Genomic DNA, 12626 nt, shown 5'->3' with positions numbered 1-12626 from the left:
TTGTTTCGTTTTGTTCTATTTTCTCACAGTGATAAATAGATCATAAAACACGTTTGTTTATATGTTAGTTTTTAGGGTCTGTTGCCAGTTTTCAGTAGCCCAAAAAAAACTGAAAATCCTTCAGGATTGGCAAACATATTACCAAAAATTAAATATCCAGAAATAGTTTTTTGAATTAACTATCATTTATACACTTTTAATATAAAATCAAAGTAATGATCATATGAATTAAATACTAATTATAAGAAAAGATACATAATTTCAAAAAATAATATAAAGTTCTTACAAAATACTTGTTTTTTACGATTTTGTCACATGTCAGTCCAAATAATTTTTAATTGGAAAATTAAAATTGAAAGTAGATACAATTAATAAAATATTATTAATAAATTTTATTTTATTGTGCCAATCTTTTCAATGTGTATGATTTGATAAAGTTATTATTAATCTATTTGGATAATAGTATGTAATTAAAGATAAATAAAAAATGAGCATTTTTTAACTTAGTTTTAATTTGAATAGATTATACAGGTTAACAAAACAGTTGCAGGTTTTAGTTTTAGTTTTCTGGGTTTGTTTTCACTTCTGGTTTTCATTTCTATAATTTGGAGTTTATACAAAACAGTCCTTCATTGTATATGAACAATTGAAATATAGTAAAATATTTGATAAATGAATTTTATATCTTAAAATTGTTTTGAAATGTTATGGAATTTTTTTAATTTAATTATACTTTAAATCATTCTTTATTGAATTAATTAAAACATATGGATAAAAAAATGATTGATTCCAATTTAAAAAATCATTTAGATATTAAAATATTTGGCACAAGTTGGCCACAAACACTGAAGTTATAAAATCTAGTGTTTCAATTTTTTTTTTTCAAAAAGTCGAAAACCGTCGACAGAAACAAACAAAAATCAGCATCAATTGTAAACAAAACGAATTTCCAGAAAACTGTTCTTCACTGTATAGAAATGAACAGAAAACGAAAATAGAAAATGATACCAAAACAGCCCTAAATGTTTCAATAAGTGACACCCGTGACACAAGTGGACGCTTACAGGACCACTAAAGTTTCAAAGAAAATAAAAAAAACCGCAGGCGTCTGACAAGAACTTGAAAAAGGCCCAATTTAAGGTGCATCACTAGACCAATTCGAGGCAACGCCAGTTCACTTCAGCCAAAAACCGTTAGGCTACTGTAAATTCCACTCAGAATAACCTACAATCTAATGTACAATGCCCCCCCCCCCCCCCCCCCAAAACTAATACAACCCATGCCAACAAATCACGTACTTGAGGACAGCAATTAGCTAGTTGTGTCAAAATTAAATGTAGCCCTAATTTTGAAAAGACAAGATGCATATTTTGTAAATGTCTTTCTGTAAACAAAATCACCAGTCTGAATGGTGAGGCTTGAGGGGCAAAAATATTGGAAGTAATTCCTTCCTAACCAGATGATACATGGGCCTTCTGAAGAACCATACAAGTTAGATAGGGAATTTCTCTTCTCACAGTCTATAATTCTTCTATAATCACAAAATTTCTTAATTTCTAGATATTTCTTCCACCTCAACTCTCAGACCTCAATTTTAGCAACAAATCCACTGCACCCTATTAACACAAAAGATCCTACTTCTACACTAGAGTGTCGGAAAATAAACCCATGTATACAGTGGACTGCTGTGGCTTTGGCCTAACTGCATTTTATAATGAACACACCAAAATATCAACTATTTTTGTGATACTTACTACCTTTATTTTCCACTTTTCTTATGAAAGTGATGATTATGAATGGACATAGAATAGAAGCCTGAAATCAATCGCATACATAGATGAGTAAAAACTGGCAACAATTTAGACAAAACAGAGGTCAATTCATTCAGGGACAGTTTTCAGCAGGTGCAAGCACAACCCAAAAAACCACTGGCCTAATGATCCCAATGAAAGGCCAAAGTAATGGGAAGTGGCTAAACAATACTTCTGTAGAGGACAGGTTGATGACTACAAGACACAAGATCAAGAATTTGTTGGGTTTTGTACTGCACTTTTAACTTAAGATAACAAGCACACCAGAAGGCAAAGAATAAACACAACAAGAATTTAAATACTACTGCAGAAGTAGTAACATGGTGTTAGAAGCAGCTGCAAAAGAATTCTTGTTGTCCATTATGGTGGAAGCAGTGCAAGATATTCAGACGATGGAAATGTTACGCGCCCTCGGGAAGCAAATTGGAATCCGAACCCAACGTCAGATTCTAGAAACTAAAGGCTAAAAGAACACATCCCATTTATATTTATGAAAACTGACGAACCAATGTATACATGCACTTCATGATTGCAGCTAGAATTTATTTGTGGTTATATATTCACATTACCATAAAAGTGAATCTCTGAAAACAAAAAAGAGTGATTCTAAACAGTGACCTGAAAAGTCCCAGAATTGCTATGAAACAAATGAGACAGCTGTCTAGAAACCGTGAAAAAAATGGATCGTAACCCCCACCAAAAGGTTTACATGTATGAATTTTAGTAAGAGATCAGAGTAGTCAAAGCAACTCAGGCAATACATACCAGAGACAGAGCTCTCTGCATTCTTAGCTGGCATAAGGCTTGCTCTCTAGTCGTTGCAGAACGTTCTTAATGATAAGAACGCCAGTTGCTTCACGCTTAAATTTAAAGAGAATTATTCAAAAATACATAAAATCACTTCAAATCCCAAAAAACATGCTAAAGCGAGTTGATTCCTTGTTTCAAATGAAAAACTAAATAGGCCAGAAAATAATCAAATGTTTAACAATGATTCAGTCCCTCAAGAAGGAAATGGACAGTTCATATAGAGAACCAACAGTGTCTTGCATACATTCATGACAAGACAATTAAGAAAACAAAATAACCATGGACAAGAATGGGGTAAAAAAAAAATAAAAAAACAAGCAATATACCCATGACAGGTGGATGAAAGGAAAACCAGAAAGGCACCAAGCAAGGACTTCACAAAACTGGCAATGGAATGGTGCTGCTTCATCAACAACCAACCATTCTACCTGAGAGAGCTTTTCATGTCATGCGGATGTATATACTGCGGGCACGAAAAAAGAAACAAAACAGCATTTTAGCATGAGCCAAAACAGAAGAAAGCTATTGATGCAGTTCTCAAAAGCTCCACCGCAAACGAGAATACTAAAACATCCCCGTGTTTAATTCACACCCCTACATAGCTGCAAAATATTCAATAAATTTCGAACTATTATGCTACAACTATCCAAAACTTGATTTTGAGGCAAAGGATGGTAAGATAGAACATAAGATGGAGAAAAATAATGCAAATATTTGTGTTGATTTCAATCACACTTCAGATTCTGTTATGAGAGAAGCAAAGTTGAGCTAGAGGAGGCAAAAATGCTGCAGCATCTGCACCAGCCAGGAGGAGCGAGCCATCAACAGAAAGGCATAAGCATTTTTGAGATCCTGAGCGTAACAAAGGTAAGACCAATCTATCTTTGCTTCAAGTCCAGGCTAATTCCACAATAGCGGTTTCCCCCTCTGCCACACACGGTCTAAATTTCCACAAAATGGATGAATTTCGGCCTTACCAGCCTCGGAAAATCAAAATGATGATCAGTGGCAAGCTTACAAAAGTTCTATTGAAATTTCCATAAATCTCCAAAACTAAATGAAACGCTTCTTAATTTCTTCTGAATTTTTTTGTGAAAATTAGGAACAAAATTTCTGCAATTTTGAAGATTGAAGTTAAGAGATTCAAGTCAAATATTTTTTAAATAAATTCTTTTCCTAAAGGTAAAATATGTTTATTGCATTAGAATTATGCACATTATACATCATTATACCTTAGTCAGCGATGTATTTGAATTCTCCAATATTCCAGTTTTAATTTATGGTATCAGGTTATACACAGTTCTAAAGTTCTGTAAAAAAAATTCATCAATACCTATCAATCGCTGTATTGAATTTACAATTTCCAGTTTAATATGTTATAGTTATACAGTTTCTAAAGATCGAAAAAAATTCCATGCTTACTCCAAAGGACCATCATTATTAAAATAAAATTAAAAAATCGACATTAAAATTCCATTTGAAAGTTTTCATACTTTAAGCTTGAAAGTTTAGTTGATATTGAAAGTTACAACCTCATGGTCCCCACAACAGTTTTTGAGTACATGCAGGACGCCAGTACCCAAAAATTCAGCAAACAAGAATAATTTGCAGGCTTCTAACTCCAAATTTAAAATTCTCTAGGCTGCTTAGTGATACTAGATGCTGCCAAGTCGGCAAGATCCAAAAGTGCCCCACCAAAAAAAAAAAAAATTGCATTCACTGCTCCATGAAACTGTTAGCAGAGTATTGTTCCTGCAACTACTTTAGGCACAAGTATTGATCATGTTACTGCCACAGATGCCTTTTATAAGTGAAGGGTTAGAGTATTATTAAGGGGCGCCAAGGACTCAAGGGAGGTGCAAACAAAAGCAGGAGGGCAAATTACAAAAATGTAAAATTAGGGGGGTGTTTTGTATGTAAGTTAGTCAATTGTCTCACCAGCTAAATTGGCTTGACTGCCTCTATAACTTGATCTGCTTATGGTTGTTTTAAAAACACAATCCAGACCATAGGATCCTACTTTACTAAAACACTCCTACCTGGACATAGAGTCGCCAAATGGCAGGTTCTAGCAGTATCATAGAGATCAATAGGACCATAGTAGGATATGGTGGGATCGTAACATGGAAACATCTTTCATAGTTTTAAAATCTTACCAAAATTCTTTTCATAAAGGTGGGATTTTGTCCTCTAAAACTTTTCATGAAATGACAACTAGCAAGTGACTTGGTTACATTAGCAAATTATGACTCGAAATTTATTTTTTTTTGGTTTCATGGCAATTATTAAAGTGGTGCAAACTTTAAAACGCTAAGAATGAAATAGATAAATAATACTCGATGCATTTAACAATAATAATGATAAAAATTGATGTGGACGTGATGATCTAGTGGTGGCCTGATTAAGTAATTGATGACGAGTCTTCTTAGTGATTACTATGAGACGTAACTGGTGGCTTGGATGCTGACATTTAAGGATAGAAGATAGATGGCTTATAGTTTAGCTTTGTTTGCTAAGAGTTCTTATAAAATAGAACAAATGGATGTCATGTGATGCGGTTGTTGATTGGTTGTGTTTTAAAATTATTTATTGCTGTTTTATAGGTAATATTCATTTTTCATATAAGCCAGCTTGGTTAAGCTAGGAAATGCAAACATTTGAACACTTCATTTTTTATTTGTTGCATATGAAGGCCCTACCACAGATACTTGAAATATTAGAGAGGTCTTCAACCCTAACTAGCCATTTTTCATAATTATTTATGTATTTAGGGAGGGAATTTACAAATTCTCAATACGATCCTGAAACCATATGTGATCTATGTAGGAAGGATCATGATTTTATATACCTTGATCCGATTTGATTCTTACCAAGCTCAAGTCAAGATCGAGTAGCCTTTGGCATAGAGGTGAGTTTGAATTTCGCAATAGGGTGCTTAATAAGTTTCTTAATTTTACAACTTTTACACTTATAACGTGATAATAATATCGATTTTATACATAGACTTTAACATTATACACATTTTCTCTCTCACCATACATATTTCACTTTTGATCAATTACGTGGGAAACACAACTTATCATGTATGGAGGAAAAACACATCTCAGGACTCACCTCAGGGACATCTCCAATTAATAGCAGCCCACCCATTCCCCCCCCCCCCCTCTTGACAAAACCCCCAAAAATTCATACATCAGCCGTCAATCCTCTAAAGATTATTTCCACCATCCCTCAGTTTTATTATCTTTTATTCCCCTCAATTTCTTTTTGCTTTCCTCACCCCTATTCTGTCCCAATAGTTTCACAAGTGCAAAAACCTCAAGCTTTCCATTTTCTTGGTTTCCATTACCTGCTGTTGTTTCTTTTTCACGTTCTTTCCTCTCTTCCTCTCTCCCTTCCCCTATGTTCTATCCTCAAATGGTGCACACCCTCATTCACTCGAGCCTATCAAGAACACCCCCTATTTTTCCCTTACCCTGCACTTTAACTTGCTTTAACACAAAGGAAAGGCCATCTCCTAAGGCACTACTCTCTCTCCTCTTCCAAAGAGACGAGCAGCCAGTAGTCAATACCATCTCATGCAGTTCACACAGACTAACCAAACCTGCTGCTATTCCCTCACTCCAGCAGCCCCACGTCAAATCTTGGGATTACATTGCAAACAACCACCTATGCCGATTTTCTCTCTTCTTGATTTTATGCTCCTCTAGAACAAGATTCTTCCCTCTGATCATTGGCCCGCATAAGACTGTCCACAAACCCCTCAGGTCAATCTCTTCTATTCCTTCAGATATGCCTGCCAACCCCTATCCTGCTATCCATCCTTGGGTTTCCACTGGAATTAACTATCCGGTATTCACCATTACTTGGCTCCAAAAACCAACTCTTCCGAATCCAAAGACCAACTCTTCTGAAGCAATCTCCAGTTCTGTCCCCAACCCATCCATATCCCCTTGTTGATTCTCTCCTTTAGGCCTCAAAGCCCTAGTGGTGATGAAAAAGGACAGTCTCCTTTGGAAAGCCCTAATTCAATCATTTCAGCTATGCGGAATGAGCATTTGGCTCTCTGAAATGTCATCAATCCAAACTGAACATAAGATCTTGGGCTCTTGCTTTATTCGAACTCATTTGAGTGACACCATAAAATTATCTTCTTTTTTCCTCAGTTGAAGCTTAAGGCCCGTAAACACTACAAGGGTGCAGGAATTGGTCCCTTTTTGTGTGTTTTGGTATATTTGGAGAGACAGATATAGGAGACCTTTTGGAGGGAAGGAATGATCTGTACAGTAACTAAGATGATGCTCTGAAAACTCTTTTCTTTTGTTTCCAAGCTCTGGAAAATTTTCACCAGATTGCAGATTTCATGTCTTAGATTCAGTTCTTCAACATTTTTTTTTTCTCTGTACATCCTTTTGAGCTGCCATATTTGGGTTAGGCACCCCCTTTCTGTCCGCTTAATGAATATTTACTTTTTCATTTATCACAAAACAAAAACAATAAGATATAACCATAAAATATGGAACACTTCCAACAAAACAATAAAATAAACATGGATTAAATACAAAGGACAGAATCAAAGTATTAAAAAAATAAATATCTTCCCATGTTCATTAACCTGTACAGTTTGTCGATGCTGTTTGTAGATATTAATACGAATAGTTGCTTTTTTGAACTCAGGATTGGCACTTTTCACCACATCATAGTCTAAATGCTCCTGCAGTAAAAAGTTGGGTGTAAAAAATTTATTTGGAAGAACAACAAGAGTGCAGCAGTAAACAGTTGGTGACACATGTGCATCAAACTAAAAACACACTAATAACCATCTCCAGAGCTGCATTAAATCAGGTCAGAATCTAGATTTGTCTTTCCAATAACAAAATAAAATATTTCACATGTAGTTATTCTTTAATGATAAAATTTTTCATGTGTAATTTAAGAAAACTGAGTAATTTCAAGTATCAGGTTGTCAAACATGCAGGGAGAAACATATTTGTGTAAGCTGCAGAGATAAGATGAATTTCAATGTGAAGATTAACTTGGTCATTATTATAGGACAACAACCCATCCATGAATAACAGCATGTTTTATTTAAGAAAGAGATTTGTATATAGCATGATAGCAAGGAGAGAGAGAGAGAGAGAGAGAGAGAGAGAGAGAGACACGTAAATACAAAAATAGAACCCTACTGGCTGTCTTTTCATTCAAAAAGCGAATCAAAAGAAACATGTGTTCATAAGAAAAAAAAATGGACGGCTAAGGCTATATCAAGACTGAAGAATCTCTATGTCAAATTTCAAGAACACCAAAGCATTTTGTTGAGAACTGCAATGAGCATTTTCATAGAATCATATCTATCTCCTTCCGCATTTAATCTAGGTGCTTCTTCAGCCTAAATTGTAATGTAAAAAACCACACATTCACAATCCAAAAAAATGATGAACGTATAATCATAATGTTGAGCTCAAAGCTGCCATAACTACTCTTTCAATAGGCATATTCAAAGATTCCGATATACTGCATACTAGGACTGCAAATGAGCCTAGCCAAGCCAATTTACCATGTTCAAGCTTGTTTACTAAATTTTCAACCAAGGTTGTTAGAATCAAGATCCTACGTAGGATCATTGGAGGGATATACAGGATCGGATTGTAGAATCAGATCGTGGATCGTAAGATTCTACTTAGTACTCACAATGTGAAATAAATTGAAAAATTAGGTTTTCGGAATTTCATGCCAACTCTCACTAACAAGCCCAAAAACTTGGTAGTAAGTTTAAGAAACTAAAACAAATTTCAGGAATGTAGCTACCTTGCTAGTTAGCATCTAGTAGTTTTTTCCTTCAACAAATTTTGACCTAAAAAATATGGAAAACTTTTGTTGAAGGAAGAAGATCTTTTTGTTAAAAAGAAAGCTGTATGCTCCATGCTTTATGGAAAAACAAAAGATAGGAAAAAGTAAGTAAAAAACAACAAAAGTAATGCATAAGCTACAAGCCTGCAACTTTAAGCTCTCAACCTAACTGTACAACTCCCTATTTGTTGAAGCTCTCTACCAATCTTAAAGCTCTCAGTTGGCCTCTACTATTGCTAGAAGTAGTGTTAGTTGCGGATAGACAATTGGGGATTTGCCTATCAAGAACTCTAAGCTCTCAAAACAACTTTTGATTTCAAGGGAAAAGAGCTTTCAAGAGATGCGCAACTGCTCTCTTGACTTGGATTAAACAAATCCTAGGACATGCTTGTCAGTTTGCCCTAATTTTGATGCATTTGGGCCAACTAGACCAAATTTTGTGTCCATTGCAAAAGTAAAGTGTTTGAACCAATAAAAAAAAAGTATTGAGCTTTTTTTATCTAAAATCCTAAACAAGAAAAATTCATATTCCATTACACAAGTAGGATTGGTAGGATCCCAAGTAGGAACGCAATCCTAAGATCCTACTGGGATCCTACTTGATTAAGATTCTTCATAAAATCTGAATCAATTAGCCAATTTTGGATTGCAGGACTACAAGAACCGAATCAGGATTTTGATAACCATGTTTTCAACCAAGCTAAAGCTTGAGTCAAGCTCCAGCGCCCATCGGAATGGGTGGGACACCAGAGGAAGTGGCCTTGTTTCTCACGGAAGCCCTTGCATGTTTGTTTCCTGGGTTGCTTGTTTGTTCTTTCCTCTTACCAGTTTCCGATTTCAGAGTGGGTTATGTCTATTTCCTAGGTTGTTAATTTGTTCTTTCCTCTCACCAATTTTGAAGTGGGTAATGGCAATAGCATTTGGTTTTGGGAGGATGTTTGGGATGTGTTAAGGGATCAATAGTGTAGCTAGTGCCCCATTTTTTTTTTAATATTTCCCCTCTTCACAATGCACCTATCAACTCTTTCTTTTCTTTGAAGAGAGGCTCTCTTTCTTAGGAATTCTATTTTTTTAGAAATCTCAATGAAAGGCAAGCTAATGAACTCATCAACATGCTTAACGTTCTAGTGCTTTTTTGTTCCTTCAAATAGGGTGATGAGAGAATTTGGGAGAAGGATTCTACAAGTCTATTTTTTTCCATACCAAACCTTTTTTCCTTTAACCCCTAAGCTTCCTCGCCAATCATTTTCCTAGTCTTTTCCCTGGATCTACATCATATGAAAGGCTTAGTTTCCTTATTAAGATTCGTACATTCATTTCCACTGTCTCTCACTAGACTTACTATGCACAACCAAAAGACCACATAAGGCCTTGAGTCCAAACAAGCACTCCATGTGCCATGTGTTCAATGGAACAGATGCATAACTCTACCTGCAGTGCCGGGTGGCTAACTATATTTGGAATGCTCTCCTCATGTTTTGATGAAGATTTTTTGGTGATTTTGTGGTTGTCGGGAATCTCCTGCAGCTGCAAGTAAGCTATTGGGGCTTTGGCAAAACCAAAAAGGAACGAACTTTAAGGAGATGCTCAATCTTTTATACCTTGTGGATCTTTTGGAATGAGAGTAAATCAAGAGCCTTCACAGACCATACATCTCATTTTTTATGGGATAAACTGTATTTTTTGCCTCATTTTGGTTCATTCTTTTAGGTTTTTAGGGAATATCTCTGCCTAGCCTGCAAAGGGATTGGAGGGCAGCTTTTTGTAGTTTATAACTTTTCTTTTGTTTTAGTGAAGGGCATCTTCTTCTCTTTGCACTTCATTCTTAGTAATATGTTTTCCCTTATCCATAAATGAAAAATTTTTTCCATCAAAAGAATACATGAAAAAATTATTCTCTCTTAAAATTGTTTTATTTTTCTAATTATATGTATATTTTATCTTTTTTTATTTATTATGCCCATGTGATGTAGGACGAGAAGCAGCTATTTAGATGGATCATTTCAACCCAATTAGGAGGCCTATGTCAAAGAATAGGGTGAATGGTTTAAGTGTGTGTGTGTAGTTTGCTTGTATTAGGATTATTTATGTTGGGGTCTTGTTTGAAGCAATTGTGTATTTTATGGGTATGTTTGTAATGCAATGTAGTTTTAAGGGTATGTATGTAATTTCATGTGTTTAGAGGCTTTCTTAGAAATAGTGAAAGCCATGATGCAGGCAGTTGTTTATGAATTTTGAATTGAATTGAACGCAAGTTTCCCCCCTGGTATCTCCTCTCTCCTCCCTTCCCCTTCCTTTATGCTACCCCTGCATCATTTGGTATCAAAGCCCAACTTTGATCTCCATTCTAGCCCATCTTCGAACTCCATTCTTCCAATCTCCATTCTAGCCCAATTTTCTTCTCCATTAATCCTTCTCTCCATTAATCTCTCCTTCTCTATTACTCTCTCATCTCATCATTTTTGTTCTGAAATTTCAGTTAAGAAAAAAAAACTGAAAAGCATTTCTGCAGTTTTTGAACATTTTCTGAAATTCCATCCATGCCACCATTTTTCAAAAAAACCACCTTCCAGACCCCTTCTTGCAACACCACCCATCCCATTGAAAACAGAATGCCTTGAAACCCTCACCCTCAAGTATTCATCGTCGTCCGACCACCAGAGGAATCCCCACATGCCAGCTAAACATCTCCAATCGTCAACTCTTCGAAAACCCTAACCTCCTTGCTTTTTTCATCACACCGACAACACCATTGAACTCCTCATCCCCTGATCATCCCTTGACCAAAGTTTCATTGTAGGTGACTCAATGCCAGCGACCCACACGCCAGCTACTTGCGAGTGGGACTCTGCCCAAGTCATCTCTTGGTTCCAGTTTCGTGAGAATTTGCTCCAGCCACGATATTTTGGATTCTCTCCATGATATTTTGACCTGCAAGGAGATATTTTGTTGTGGACATAATATATTGCAAGCAAGCATGATAATTTTGGCACAAACCCCTAAAATTGCCGCTGCAAGCACAAAAATCAGGATTGCTGCATTTGTGAGCATTTCCAGTGAATTTGTTTCATTTTTGCGTGATACTCAAGATTAAAGACAACTTGAAGATCATTCTTAAATAATTGAAAGTGAAGTTTGTGATTTGCTTCATATAATTACATCATGGTGAGCAATGTTGAATTGTCTGTGAGGTGGAGTTGTTATCCAGTAGGATACAAAATATGGAAAATGCTTTGGAGACTATTATTGGTGCTTTGAATAGGCTAACAACAGAAGTTGCAAACTTAGGTAAAAGGCCCATGGAATTTCCTACCAAACAAGATGGTGGAATAGCTGCTGTCCCTCATGCTTTTGAGTTGTGTAAAGGCCAAAATAATCATTTGAGTAAGGGAGTTATTATAGAAGTCTCAGTTTTTTAATGGTGATGGTTCTCCTAATGAATTAGATGATTGGGTCTATTCTTTGGAGTATTATTTCAAATGGTATGACATAAATAAGGCTAGAAAGTTGTAATTTTCTGAATAAAAATTGATGGAACTGCTTGAATTTGGTAAATTAAACAAAGGGTGATCTTTATAAGGAGATTTGGTGAGATTACAATGTGGGATGAGAAGAAGCGAGCCATGCAGGAGCAATTTTCTCCCAATTATCAGCAGCGTGCTCATCTCCAGCTCTTTGATTGGAAGCAAGAAGAAAATATATTGATGGAGTACACTAGTAGATTCTATCATTTGGCACTCGTGTCAATATAGAATGGAAAGAGGATGTTATGAGAGTTTAGTACAAAAAAGGGTTGAAGCCAGCTATTGCCTCCAAACTCACTGCATGTCGTATCATTACAGTTGGGGAGGACATGCAACACAATCCTCTTAGGGCTACATCAGCCCTTCAGTTTGAGAAGAGTACTAGTGGAGTTTTAAGAGAGAAGACAGTTGAGCAATTGAGTAAAGGTGTTCATACCAATACCTCTTGGAAGACTACTGAGCATGCTGGAACAATTTCTACGAGCCAATCATGACTCCAATGCTTTAAATGTCAAGGTTTTGGACATCAAGTTGCACAATGTCCTAAGCAGTTCATGGCTGTTTCAGAAAAAAAAAAAAAAACGGGTTTAGTGCTTCAATGTATGCTCTCTTCCCACAAGGTTAAAGAGAC

General features: G+C 35.8%; 1 pseudogene; it reads right to left on the bottom strand.

Annotated features, from left to right (window-relative positions):
• Nucleotides 1-12626, bottom strand: part of LOC131153717 (RNA cytidine acetyltransferase 2-like) — a 58108-nt pseudogene that overhangs the window by 31923 nt on the left and 13559 nt on the right.

Source organism: Malania oleifera, chromosome 4, assembly GCF_029873635.1.
Source record: "Malania oleifera isolate guangnan ecotype guangnan chromosome 4, ASM2987363v1, whole genome shotgun sequence".
Taxonomy (NCBI): domain Eukaryota; kingdom Viridiplantae; phylum Streptophyta; class Magnoliopsida; order Santalales; family Ximeniaceae; genus Malania; species Malania oleifera.
The sequence above is the reverse complement of the archived record's forward strand: the minus strand, read 5'-3'. Positions and strand labels throughout refer to the sequence as shown.